At 37.7% G+C, this 12,400-nt stretch overlaps 1 non-coding gene across 1 annotated transcript; it reads right to left on the bottom strand.

Moving 5' to 3' along the window:
• Positions 1–11,959: 11,959 nt before the first annotated feature.
• On the bottom strand, positions 11,960–12,066 carry LOC114671253 (U6 spliceosomal RNA). The gene has a single exon (XR_003721127.2). It is a non-coding gene; the product is annotated as a U6 spliceosomal RNA (small nuclear RNA).
• Between the last annotated feature and the right edge of the window lie 334 nt (positions 12,067–12,400).

The raw sequence follows: 12,400 nt of genomic DNA, 5'->3' as shown, positions 1-12,400 counted from the left end.
AGCATTTCTACATACCAAGAGTGAACAACGTGAAAATTAAATAAAACAGTAATCCTATGCACAATAGCCTCACATAAAATTAAATACATAGGAATTAACCAAGGAAGTAGAAGATCTCTAATGAAAACTATAAAACACAAATGAAAGAAATTGGAGAGGACACAAAAATGGAAAAATATTCCATGTTCATAGATTGAAAGAATTAATATTGTTAAAATGTTCATACTACCCAAAGCAATCTACATATTCAATGTAATTCTTATGAAAATACCAATGAAATTCTTCATAGAAACGGAAAAGACAATCCTAAAGTTTATACAGAACAACAAAAGACCCAGAATAAACAAAGCTAGCCTACACAAAAAGGACAAAATTGAAGGATTCACATTAATTTGACTTCAAATTATACTATAGAGCTACAGTCACCGAAACAGTATGATACTGTCATAAAAACAGACACATAGACCAATGGAACAGAATAGAGAACACAGGAACAAATCTACACACCTACAGTGAACTCATTTTCTACAAAGGTGCCAAGAGCATACACTGGGAAAAAAGACAGTCTTTTCAATAAATGGTGCTGGGAAAACTGGATGTCCTTATGCAGGAGAATAAAACTAGGCCCCATCTCTCACCATTTACCAGGAAAAAAATCAAAATGAATTAATGACTTAAATCTAAGACCTCAAACTATAAAACTACTACAAGGAAACATTGAGGAAAATCTCCAGGACATCGGTCTGGGCAAAAATTTCTTGAGCAATACCCCACAAACACAGGTAACCAAAGCAAAAATGAACAAATTGGATCATGGCAGGTTAAAAAACTTCTGCACTGCAAAGGATACAATCAACAAAGTGAAGAGACAACCCACAGATTGGGATGAAATACTTGGAAACTACCCATCTGACGAGTGATTAATAACCAGAATATGTAAGGAGCTCAAACAACTCTATAAAAAAATCTAAAAATCTAATAATTATTAGACATACAAATGGCAAACAGATATATGAAAATGTGCTCAACATCACTAATCATCAGAGAAATGCAAATCCAAACTACAATGAGGTAGCATGTCATCCCAATTAAAATGGCTTATATCCAAAAGACAGGTGATAAAATATGTTGGCAAGGATGTGGAGAAAATGAAACCCTCATATGATGCTTGGTGAGAATGTAAATTAGTAGAACCACTATGGAGGGCAGTTTAGAGGTTTCTCATAAAAGCTAAAAATTGAGCTATTATATGATCCAGCAATCCCACTTTTGGGTATATACCCAAAAGAAAGGAAATCAGTATATTGAAGAGCTGTCTGCTCTCCTAAGTTTGTTGCAACACCGTTTAAAATAGCTAACATTTGAAAGTAAGCTAAGTGTCCACTAACAGACGAATGGATAAAGAAAATGGGGTATATATACACAACGGAGTACTTGAGCCATAAAAAAGAATGAGATCCAGTCATTTGCAACAATCTGGATGGAACTGGAGATCATTATGATAAGTGAAATAAGCAAGGCACAACAAGACAAACATTGCGTGGTCTCACATTTCGTGGGATTTAAAAGTCAAAACAATTGAACTCATGGACATATAGAGTAGAAGGATGGTTACCAGAGGCTGGGAAGGGTAGTGGGAAGGTGAGGTTGGAAATGGTGGGGAAGGTGGGGATAGTTAGTGGGTACAAAAACAGTAGTAAGAAAGAATGAATAAGACCTAGTATTTGATAGCACAACAAGGCAACTATGGTCAATAATAAACTTAACTGTATATTTTAAAGTAACTTAAAGAGTGTAACTGAATTTTTTCTAACTCGAAGGATAAATACTTAAGGTGATGGAGACACCATTCTCCATGATGTGCTTATATCACATTACATGCCTGTATCAAAACACTTCGTCTACCCCATAAATATACACACCTGCCATGTACCAACAAAATTTAAAAAGAGAAGATGCAAGTTTACTTTTTGAAAAGACAAATAAAAAAACAACTTTTGGTAAGATGGGCTAAGATAACATAAATAAAGAAAAAACATTGAAAACAAAAAATTAGGTGGCTTTTTGATTCCCAGATATTTTTAAGCTTGAGGATATTATAAAGAACTAATTTATGTGAAAACTTAGATGCAACATTCAGTGTCTTACTTTTAACTTTTGGTATGTTTTTCTATATTATAAATTTTTCTCTTATTTATGACTCATAAGTTGTAATGTTATTAAAGTTAAAACAATTTTTACTTTTCATTCTGATTTTTGAACTGATGAATTTATATAGTAGATTGTGTTTTTAAATTTTTTAATTGGCAAATTAATTTTACTTTTATTTTTAATGTAAATTTATTTTTAATTGACAAAAATTTATGATACACAACGTGATGTTTTAAAATATGTATACATTGTGAAATGGCTAAATCAAGCTAATTAATGCATATATTACCTCACATATTGATCTTTTCTCATGGTGAGAAGACTTAAAATCTACATTTAGTAATTTTCTTTTTTTTTTTTCTTTTTTTTGAGACAGAGTCTTGCTCTATCGCCCAGGCTGGAGTGCAGTGGTGTGAGCTCGGCTCACTGCAAGCTCCGCCTCCTGGGTTCAGGCCATTCTCCTGCCTCAGCCTCCCGAGTAGCTGTGACTACAGGCACCCGCCACCACACCTGGCTAATTTTTTGTATTTTTAGTAGAGACGGGGTTTCACTGTGTTAAGCAGGATGGTCTCGATCTCCTGACCTCGCAATCCGCCCGCCTTGGCCTCCCAAAGTGCTGGGATTACAGGCGTGAGCCACCACGCCCGGCAGTAATTTTCAATATACAATATATTATTATTAACTGTACTCACCATATTTTACAATAAACCTCCTGAATTTATTCCTCCTAAGTGAAATTTTGTATTCGTTCATCAGCATTTCCTAAAACCTACCCCCACCCTCACCCCACCCACTGCTCCTGGTAATTACCATTTTACTCTTTGCTTTTATCAGTTTGAATTTTTAAGTTCACATTTAAGTGAGATTATGTTGCATTTGTATTCCAGGGCCTGCCTTTTTTCTCTTAACATAATGTCCTACAGGTTCATCCACATTGTTGCAAATGGTAGAATTTCTTTCTTTTTTCGGGCTGAAGAATATGCCATTGTATATATACATATATCACATTTATTAATCCATTAATGCTCTGATGGACACTTGGGCTGATTGTATCGTATCTTGGCTTTTGTGAATAATGTGGCAATGAACATGGAAGTTAAGATAGGTCTTTGGCATACTGATTTATTTCTTTTAGATATAAAAGAAAGAAATCCCAGTAGTGGGATTGCCAGATTACATGGCAGTTCTATTTTAATTTTTTTCAGGAACCTCCAGACTGTTTTCCATAATGGTATTGTATTAGGCTATTCTTGTACTGCTATAAAGAAATACCTGAGGCAGGGCCTGGTGGCTCATTACCGTAATCCCAGCACTTTGGGAGGTCCAGGCGGGTGGATCACCTGAGGTCAGGAGTTCGAGAACAGGCTGGCCAATGTGGTGAAACCCCATCTCTACTAAAAATACAAAAATTATCCCAGCATGGTGGTGGTCACCTGTAATCCCAGCTATTTGGGAGGCTGAGGCAGAAGAATCGCTTGAACCTGTGAGGCAGAGGTTGCAGTGAGCCGAGATCGCGCCATTGCGGTCCAGCCTTGGTGACCAGAGTAAAACTCCGTCTCAAAAAAGAGGAAAGAAGGAAAAATAGAAATACCTGAGATTGGGTAATTTACAAGAAAAGAGGTGAGCAGCGTTTGGAGGCTCCTATTGAAAAGAACATAATAAGCATGTGAATCCTTCACTGGCAACCAAGGTATCCAGGTTCTCTCATCAGAACTGACCAGGAGGCTGGCATGATCCACAGAGAGGAAGGAACAGTGTGGTGCAGTGACCCCTGTGAGAGCCACACGGGGCAGGAGAGCCCCACCCCACTGCCATTTTAAGAGAGGCAGTGAGTGAGCATGCTACCCAGCCGGGGAACCGGGGAACCATGCTTATTCCACGGAACTGTGCAACCCAGGGATTGGGAGATCCCACTTGTGAACCCATGCCATCGAGTCCTAGCATCCCAACCCCGGAACCATTCAGCTCAACAGCCTCTCAGCTGGAATATGCTTAAGCCTTCTGAGCTCCTGGTGGGAGGTGCAACCAGCACCACAGCTGCTACTGCTTGCTTTCTAAGCCATTTGAGCTCCTTGGGGGAGGGGCAGCAGCCAGCATTGGGACTCACAACTGCCGCTCCCTGGGTGGGGTAATGGCAGCATCCATCTCTATATCTCCAGGCTGTGCTTTTCCCCTGCTGGAGCCAGGGAGACTGGATGGCTTGGTACACACCAGCTGTGGCAGACTGCAGCCAGAGTGCCTCTTCAGACCTGACCCTGATCCAGCCTTCCTTCTGCAATGGGTGGGGCTTCCCTGCAGGAACTCCAACAACTCCAGTCAGAGGCTCAGCGACAGAAGTCAGGTCTCCCTGGGCCAGAGCCCATAAGGGGAGGGGTGACTGCAGTCTCTGTGGACCCAGCAGACTTAGCCTTTCCTCCTGGAAGTTTTGAGGAATCCTGGCAGCCCAGATGAGTGTCGTTCCCTCCAGTGAAGCATGTCCCCTCAACCAAGTGCTTCATTAAATGGTCCTGTTCCCCATACCACTCAACTGGGTGAGACCCTCCAACAGGGGTTGTCAGACATCCCACACAGGAGCAATCCTACTGGCATCAAGTTGGTGTCCCTTGAGGTCAGAAATCCCACACAGGAGCAATCCTACTGGCGTCAAGTTGGTGTCCCTTGAGGTCAGAAATCCCAGAAGAAGGAGCAGGCACCCATCTTTGCTGTTCTCCAGCCTCCTTAAATGACATCTGCCGGCATGATAGTGAACCAGATGAATAGGGCCTGAAGTGAACCCCCAACAAACTGCAGCATCCCTACAGAAGAGGGACCTGACCATTGAAAGAAAACAAACAGAAAGCAAAAACAACAGCATCAAAAACAACAAAAAGCCCCCACTAAAACCCCATCCAAGGATCAGGAGCATCAGAGATTGAAACTAGACAACCTCATGAAGATGAGAAAGAATCAATGAAAAAGTGCTGAAAACCCAAAAGGCCAGAATGTCTCTTCTCCTCCAAACGATTACAACGCCTCTCCAGCAAAGGTGCAGAACTGGACAGAGGATGAGAAGAAGAATTGACAGAAGTAGGCTTCAGAAGATGGGTAATAAAAAAAAAATACTGAGCTAAGGGAGTATGTTCTAAACCAATGCAAAGAAGCTAAGAACCTTGATAAAAGGTTAGAGGAGCTACTAACTTCAGTAACCAGTTTAGAGAGAAACATAAGTGACCTGACAGAGCTGAAAAAACCCAGCGCAAGAACTTTGTGAAGCATACACAAGTATCAATAGCCAAATCGACCAAGCAGAAGAAAGGGTATCAGAGTTTGAAGGCCGCCTTGCTGAAATAAGGCATGCAGACAAGACTAGACAAAAAAGAATGAAAAGGAGTCAATGAAGCCTCTAAGAAATATGGGACTTTGTAAAAAGACTGAACTTACAATTGATTTGAGTACCTGAAGGAGACAGAGAAACAAGCTGGAAAACACACTTCAGGATATTATCCAGAAGAACGTTCCCAACATAGCAATACAGGCCAACATGCAAATTCAGGAAATACAGAGAACACCACTAAGATACTCCAAGAGAAGATCAACCCCAAGACACATAATCATCAGATTCTTCAAGACTGAAATGAAGGAAAAAATGTTAAGGGCAGCCAGAGAGAAAGGCCAGGTCACCTACATAGGGAAGCCCATCAGACTAGGAGTGGACCTCTTAGCAGAAACTCTACAAGCCAGAATAGATTCGGGGCCAATATTCAACATTCTTAAAGAAAAGAATTTTCAACCCAGAATTTCATATCCAGCCAAACTAAGCTTCATAAGCAAAGGAGAAATAAAATCCTTTCCAGAAGAGCAAATGTTGAGGGATTTTGTTACCACCAGGCCTGCCTTCCAAGAGCTCCTGAAAGAAGCACTAAATATGGAAAGGAAAATTGGTATCAGCTACTGCCAAAACACACCAAAATATGAAGACCAATGACACGATGAAGAAACTGCATCAGTTAGTGTGCAAAATTACCAAAGAGCATCATGATGACAGAATCGAATTCACACATAGCAATATAAACCTAAAATGGACCGAATGCCCCAATTAGAAGACACAGACTGGCAAATTGGATAAAGAGCCAAGACCCATCAGTGTGCTGTATTCAGGAGACCTATCTCATGTGCAAAGACACACATAGGCTCAAACTAAAGGGATGGAGGACAATTTAGCAAGCAAATGGAAAGAAGAAAAAAAAAATAAGAGCAAGTTGTCAATCCTAGTCTCTAACAAAACGGAATTTGAGCCAATGAAAATCAAACAAGACAAAGAAGGGCATTACGTAATGGTAAAGAGAACAATTCAATAAAATGAGCTATCTGTGCTGAATATATATGTACCCACTACAGTAGCACCCAGATTCATAAAACAAGTTCTTAGAGACCTATGAAGAGACTTTGACTCCCCCACAATAATAGTAAGAGACTTTAACATCCCACTGTCAATATTAGACAGATCCACAAGACGAAAATTTACAAGGATATTCAGGACCTGAACTCAGCTCTGGATCAAATGGGCCTAGTAGACACCTACAGAATTCTCCACCCCAAATCAACAGAATATACATTCTTCTCAGTGACACATGGCACTTATTCTAAAATCAACCACATAACTGGAAGTAAAACACCCCTCGGCAAATGCAAAAGAACTGAAATTAAAACAAACAGTCTCTCAGACCACAGTGCAATCAAACTAGAGCTCAGGATTAAGAAACTCACTCAAAACCACACAATTACATGGAAATTGAACAACCTGCTTCTGAATGATCCCTGGGTAAATAATGAAATTAAGGTAGAAATCAAGAAGTTCTTTGAAACCAATGAGAACAAAGAGACAATGTACCAGAATCTCTGGGACACAGCTAAAGCAGTGTTAAGAGAGAAATTTATAGCACTAAATGCCCACATCAGAAAGATGAAAAATCTCAAATTGACACCCTAATATCACAATTAAAAGAGCTAGAGAGGCAAGAGCAAATGAATTCAAAAGCTAGCAGAAGACAAGAAACAACTATCATCAGACAGAACTGAAGGCGATAGAGATACAAAAAACCCTCCAAAAAAAAATCACTGAATCTAGAAGCTGGTTTTTTGAAAAAAATTAACAAAATGGATAGACCACTAGCTAGACAAATAAAGAAGAAAAGAGAAAAATCAAATAGAACAATAAAACATGATAAAGGGGATATCACCATTGACCCCACGGAAATATACACTACCATAAGAGAATACTATAAGCACCTCTACGCAAATAAACTAGAAAATCTAGAAGAAATGGATAAATTCCTGGACATATATACCCTCCCAAGACTAAACCAGGAAGAAGTCAAATCCTTAAATAGACCAATAACGTTCTGAAATTGAGGCAGCAATTAATAGCCTACCAACCAAAACAAAAACAAAAACAAAAAACCCCACGACCAGACAGAATCACAGTTGAATTCTACAAGAAGTACAAAGAGGAGCTGGTACCATTTCTTCTTAAACTATTCCAAACAACTAAGAAGGAGGGAGTCCTCCCTAATTCATTTTACGAAGTCAGCATCATCCTGATACCAAAACTGGGAAGACACACAGCAGAAAAAGAAAACTTCAGTCCAATGAACCTGAATAGATACCTCAGAAATAACACCACACATTTACAACCATCTGATCTTAGACAAACCTGACAAGAACCAGCAATGGGGAAAGATCTCCTATTCACTAAATGGTGCTGGGAAGACTGGCTAGCCATATGCAGAAAACTGAAACTGGGCCTTTTCCTTACACCTTATACAAACATTAACTCAAGATGCATTGAAGACTTAAGTGAAAACCCAAAACCACGAAAACCCTAGAAGAAAACCTAGGCAATACCATTTAGGACATAGGCTTGGGCAAACACTTCATGACTAAAATGCCAAAAGCAATTGCAACTAAAACCAAAATTGACAAATGGAATCTAATTAAACTAAAGAGCTTCTGCACAGCAAAAGAAACTATAAAGAACTCAATCAAATTTACAAGAAAAAAAGCAAACAACCCCATCAAAAAGTGGGCAAAGAATATGAACAGACGCTTCTCAAAAGAAGACATTCATACAGCCAACAGACACATGAAAAAATGCTCATCATCGCTCGCCATCAGAGAAATGCAAATCAAAACCATAATGAGATACCATCTTACACCAGTTAGAATGGCAATCATTAAAAAATCAGGAAACAATAGGTGCTGGAGAGGATGTGGAGAAATAGGAACACTTTTACACTATTGGTGGCACTGTAAACTAGTTCGACCATTGTGGAAAACAGTGTGGCGATTTCTCAAGGGTCTAGAACTAGAAATACCATTTGACTCCAGCCATCCCATTACTGGATATATACCCAAAGGATTATAAGTCATGTTGCTATAAAGACACATGCACACGTATGTTTATTGCGGCACTATTCACAATAGCAAAGACTTGGAATCAACCCAAATGTCCATCAGTGACAGACTGGATTAAGAAAATGTGGCACATATACACCATGGAATACTATGCAGCCATAAAAAAGGATGAGTTCATGTCCTTTGTAGGGACATGGATGCAGCTGGAAACCATCATTCTCAGCAAACTGTGGCAAGAACAGAAAACCAAATACCGCATGTTCTCACTCATAGGTGGGAATTGAACAATGAGATCACTTGCACACAGGAAGGGGAACATCACACACTGGGTCCTATTGTGGAGAGGGGGTAGGAGGGAGAAATAGCATTAGGAGATATACCTAATGTAAATGACGAGTTAATGGGTGCAACGCACAAACATGGTACATGTATACATATGTAACAAACTGCACGTTGTGCACATGTACCCTAGAACTTAAAGTATAATAAAAAAAAATGGCTTATAACCAAAAGGCAATAACAAATGCTGGTAAGGATATGGAGAAAAGGGAACTCTTATACACTGTTGGTGGGAATGTAAATTAGTACAACCACTATGGAGAACAGTTTGGAGTTTCCTCAAAAACCTCAAAGCAGAGCTGCTATAAAATCCAGCAATTTTACTGCTAGGTATATACCCAAAAGAAATAAAATCAGTATACTGAAGTACTATCTGCACTCCCAGGTTTATTGCAGCACTATTCACAATAGCTAAGATTCTGAGGCAACCTAAGTGTCAGGTAGGTATACATAATGGAGTACTATTCAGCCATAAAGAGGAATGAGATTTTGTCATTTACGACATGAATGAACTGAAGGTCTTTATGTTGAGTGAAATAAGTCAGGCACAGAAAGACATAAAGTCACATGTTTTCACGTATTTACAGGAGCTAAAAATTAAAACAACTGAAGTCAGAGAGAGAGAGTAGAAAGATGGTTACCAGAGGCTGGGAAGGGTAGTAAGGAGTGTAAAGGGAACAGTGGGTGATTAATGAGTACAAAAACATAGAAAGAATGAATAGATCAATATTTGGTAGTACAACAGGCTGACTATAGTCAATGATAATTTAATTGTACATTTTAAAATAACTAAAAAGGTATTTGTAACAAAGGATAAATGCTTCAGGTGATGGATATCTCATTTACCCTGATGTGATTATTATACATCATATGACTGTATCAACATATCCCATATCACATAAATATATATAACTACTATATACCCATAAAAATTAAAAAATTAAAATTGAAAAAATTACATTCTAAAAATATTATATAAGGCTAATCTTTTTATTTCATTTCAAACATATTCATTGTGTTCCTACTTATGTCCTCAATATTTCCATGTGTTTAGTAACTTTATTTATCCATCCATTTTAAAATTAATCTATAATATTCCACATCTGTCTTTTAATTGGTGGCCTTACTATTGCTATTTTTATATTACTATTTTGTGTAAAATTTTATATACTCTAAAGCCAATGGGCTCATCAAACATACTCTCAATGTAAATTTTTCAGCATTATAAAAGTATGTGGAATAAACTATAAAAATTTCCTTTCTGTATGCACTCTGTGGATTATAGTGCCCTCTTCAGAAAGCAATACTCTTAGCGTTTTTTCTCCATTTGTACATATGTATATGCATTTGTACATTAGTGGGATCATATCGTACATAGGATTCTGCAAATTGCTTTTTCTCCTTAACAATATCTGTGTATCTTTATACTTCAGCACACTTAAGAGCACCTTATTTTTTTCAGCAATTACCATAGTATAACATGAAATATTCCACTAAGTAGCAAATCACTGGCCTGGGATGAAACATACATTGCTTTCTATGATCTACTATTATGAACAACACTGCTTGTAATATTCCTTTTCATACATCATGTGTACATGCACACAATCTGTATGACAGAGTCATAGAAGTAAATTAGCTAAGGCAAGAAAGTGTGGATAGTTTATATTTTCATTAATTTTTCTAAATTACCCTCAGATTGATGCCTAACAACCAACAGTTTATATGAGTTTTTATAAAATGTTTATATTTTTATATTAACAGAAAAAAAAATTATAGAACAGTATATACAGTGTGATCCCATTTATGTACAAAAAATAAGCATATGTACAAGTGGATAGAAAAAGCTACCAAGTGCATTGCTTTCTGAAGAGGAAAGTATAGCAACCAATAGATTACAAGAGTTTTTTACACCTTTAGAAACATTGGATAATATCATTCAAATTAATGAGATATAATATATGCCAATACATACAGTATAATTAGCATTTTCCTGATCACTAAAGTGGTTGAACACATTATTTTTTAAAATTTCTTTTGTGAATTTCTTGTTTATATTCAGTCTCTTTTTTTATTTGATTTCCCATTCTACTTTTTATTTAATTTAAAAAATCCTATGTAGTCTCATAATTTAATCTTCTTTAATATGTAATATGTATTGCAAATAAAATCTTTCAGATTGCAATTTGCCTTTAATTTTTTTGTAAAGTATTTTAAATGTGGGCGAGTATGCATAATAATGCAGCTAAAATCATATGTATATACCATGTCAGTTTTAAAAAGAGAAAATTATGTTTGTATTATTTCTGAGGGCTCTGTTCTGTTCCATTGGTCTATATCACTGTTTTGGTTACTGTAGCCTTGTAGTATAGTTTGAAGTCAGGTAGCATGATGCCTCCAGCTTTGTTCCTTTTGCTTAGGATTGTCTTGGCAATGTGGGCTCTTTTTTGGTTCCATATGAAATTTAAAGTAGTTTTTCCAATTCTGTGAAGAAAGTCATTGGTAGCTTGATGGGGATGGCATGGAATCTATAAATTACCTTGGGCAGTATGGCCATTTTCACAATATTGGTTCTTCCTGTCCATGAGCATGGAATGTTCTTCCATTTCTTTGTGTTCTCTTTTATTTTCTTGAACAGTGGTTTGTAGTTCTCCTTGAAGAGGTCCTTCACATCCCTTGTAAGTTGAATTCCTAGGTATTTTATTCTCTTTGAAGCTATTGTGAATGGGAGTTCACTCATGATTTGGCTCTCTGTTTGTCTGTTACTGGTGTATAAGAATGCTTGTGATTTTTGCACATTGATTTTGTATCCTGAGACTTTGCTGAAGTTCCTTATCAGCTTAAGGAGATTTTGGGCTGAGACAATGGGGTTTTCTAAATATACAATCATGTCATCTGCAAACAGGGACAATTTGACTTCTTCTTTTCCTTACTGAATACCTTTATTTCTTTCTCTTGCCTGATTGCCATAGCCAGAACTTCCAACACTATGTTGAATAGGAGTGGTGAGAGGGGGCATCCCTGTCTTGTGCCAGTTTTCAAAGGGAATGCTTCCAGTTTTTGCCCATTCAGTATGAAAAATATGGAACGCTTCACAAATTTGCGTGTCATCCTTGCACAGGGGCCATGCTAATCTTCTCTGTATCGTTCCAGTTTTAGTATATGTGCTGCCGAAGTGAGCATGGTTATAAGCCATTTTAAACTGGGATGACATAATATTTCATTGTAGATTTGATTTGCATTTATCTGATGATCAGTGAGGTTAAGCACCTTTTCATATACCTGTTTGCCATTTGTACATCTTTTGAGAAATGCCTATTCATATCCTTTGCCCATATTAAAAATCAGATTATTAGATTTTTTCCTGCAGAGTTTTTTGAGCTCCTTATATATTCTGGTTATTAATCCCTTGTCAGGTGGATAGTTTGCAGATATTTTCTCCCATTCTGTGGATTATCTCTTCATTTTGTTGGTTGCATCCTTTGCCGTGCAGAAGCTTTTTAACTTGATGTGATCC

Source organism: Macaca mulatta, chromosome 11 (assembly GCF_049350105.2).
Source record: "Macaca mulatta isolate MMU2019108-1 chromosome 11, T2T-MMU8v2.0, whole genome shotgun sequence".
Taxonomy (NCBI): Eukaryota; Metazoa; Chordata; class Mammalia; order Primates; family Cercopithecidae; genus Macaca; species Macaca mulatta.
Note: the sequence above shows the minus strand (reverse complement) of the source record. Positions and strands in the feature narration are given on the sequence as shown.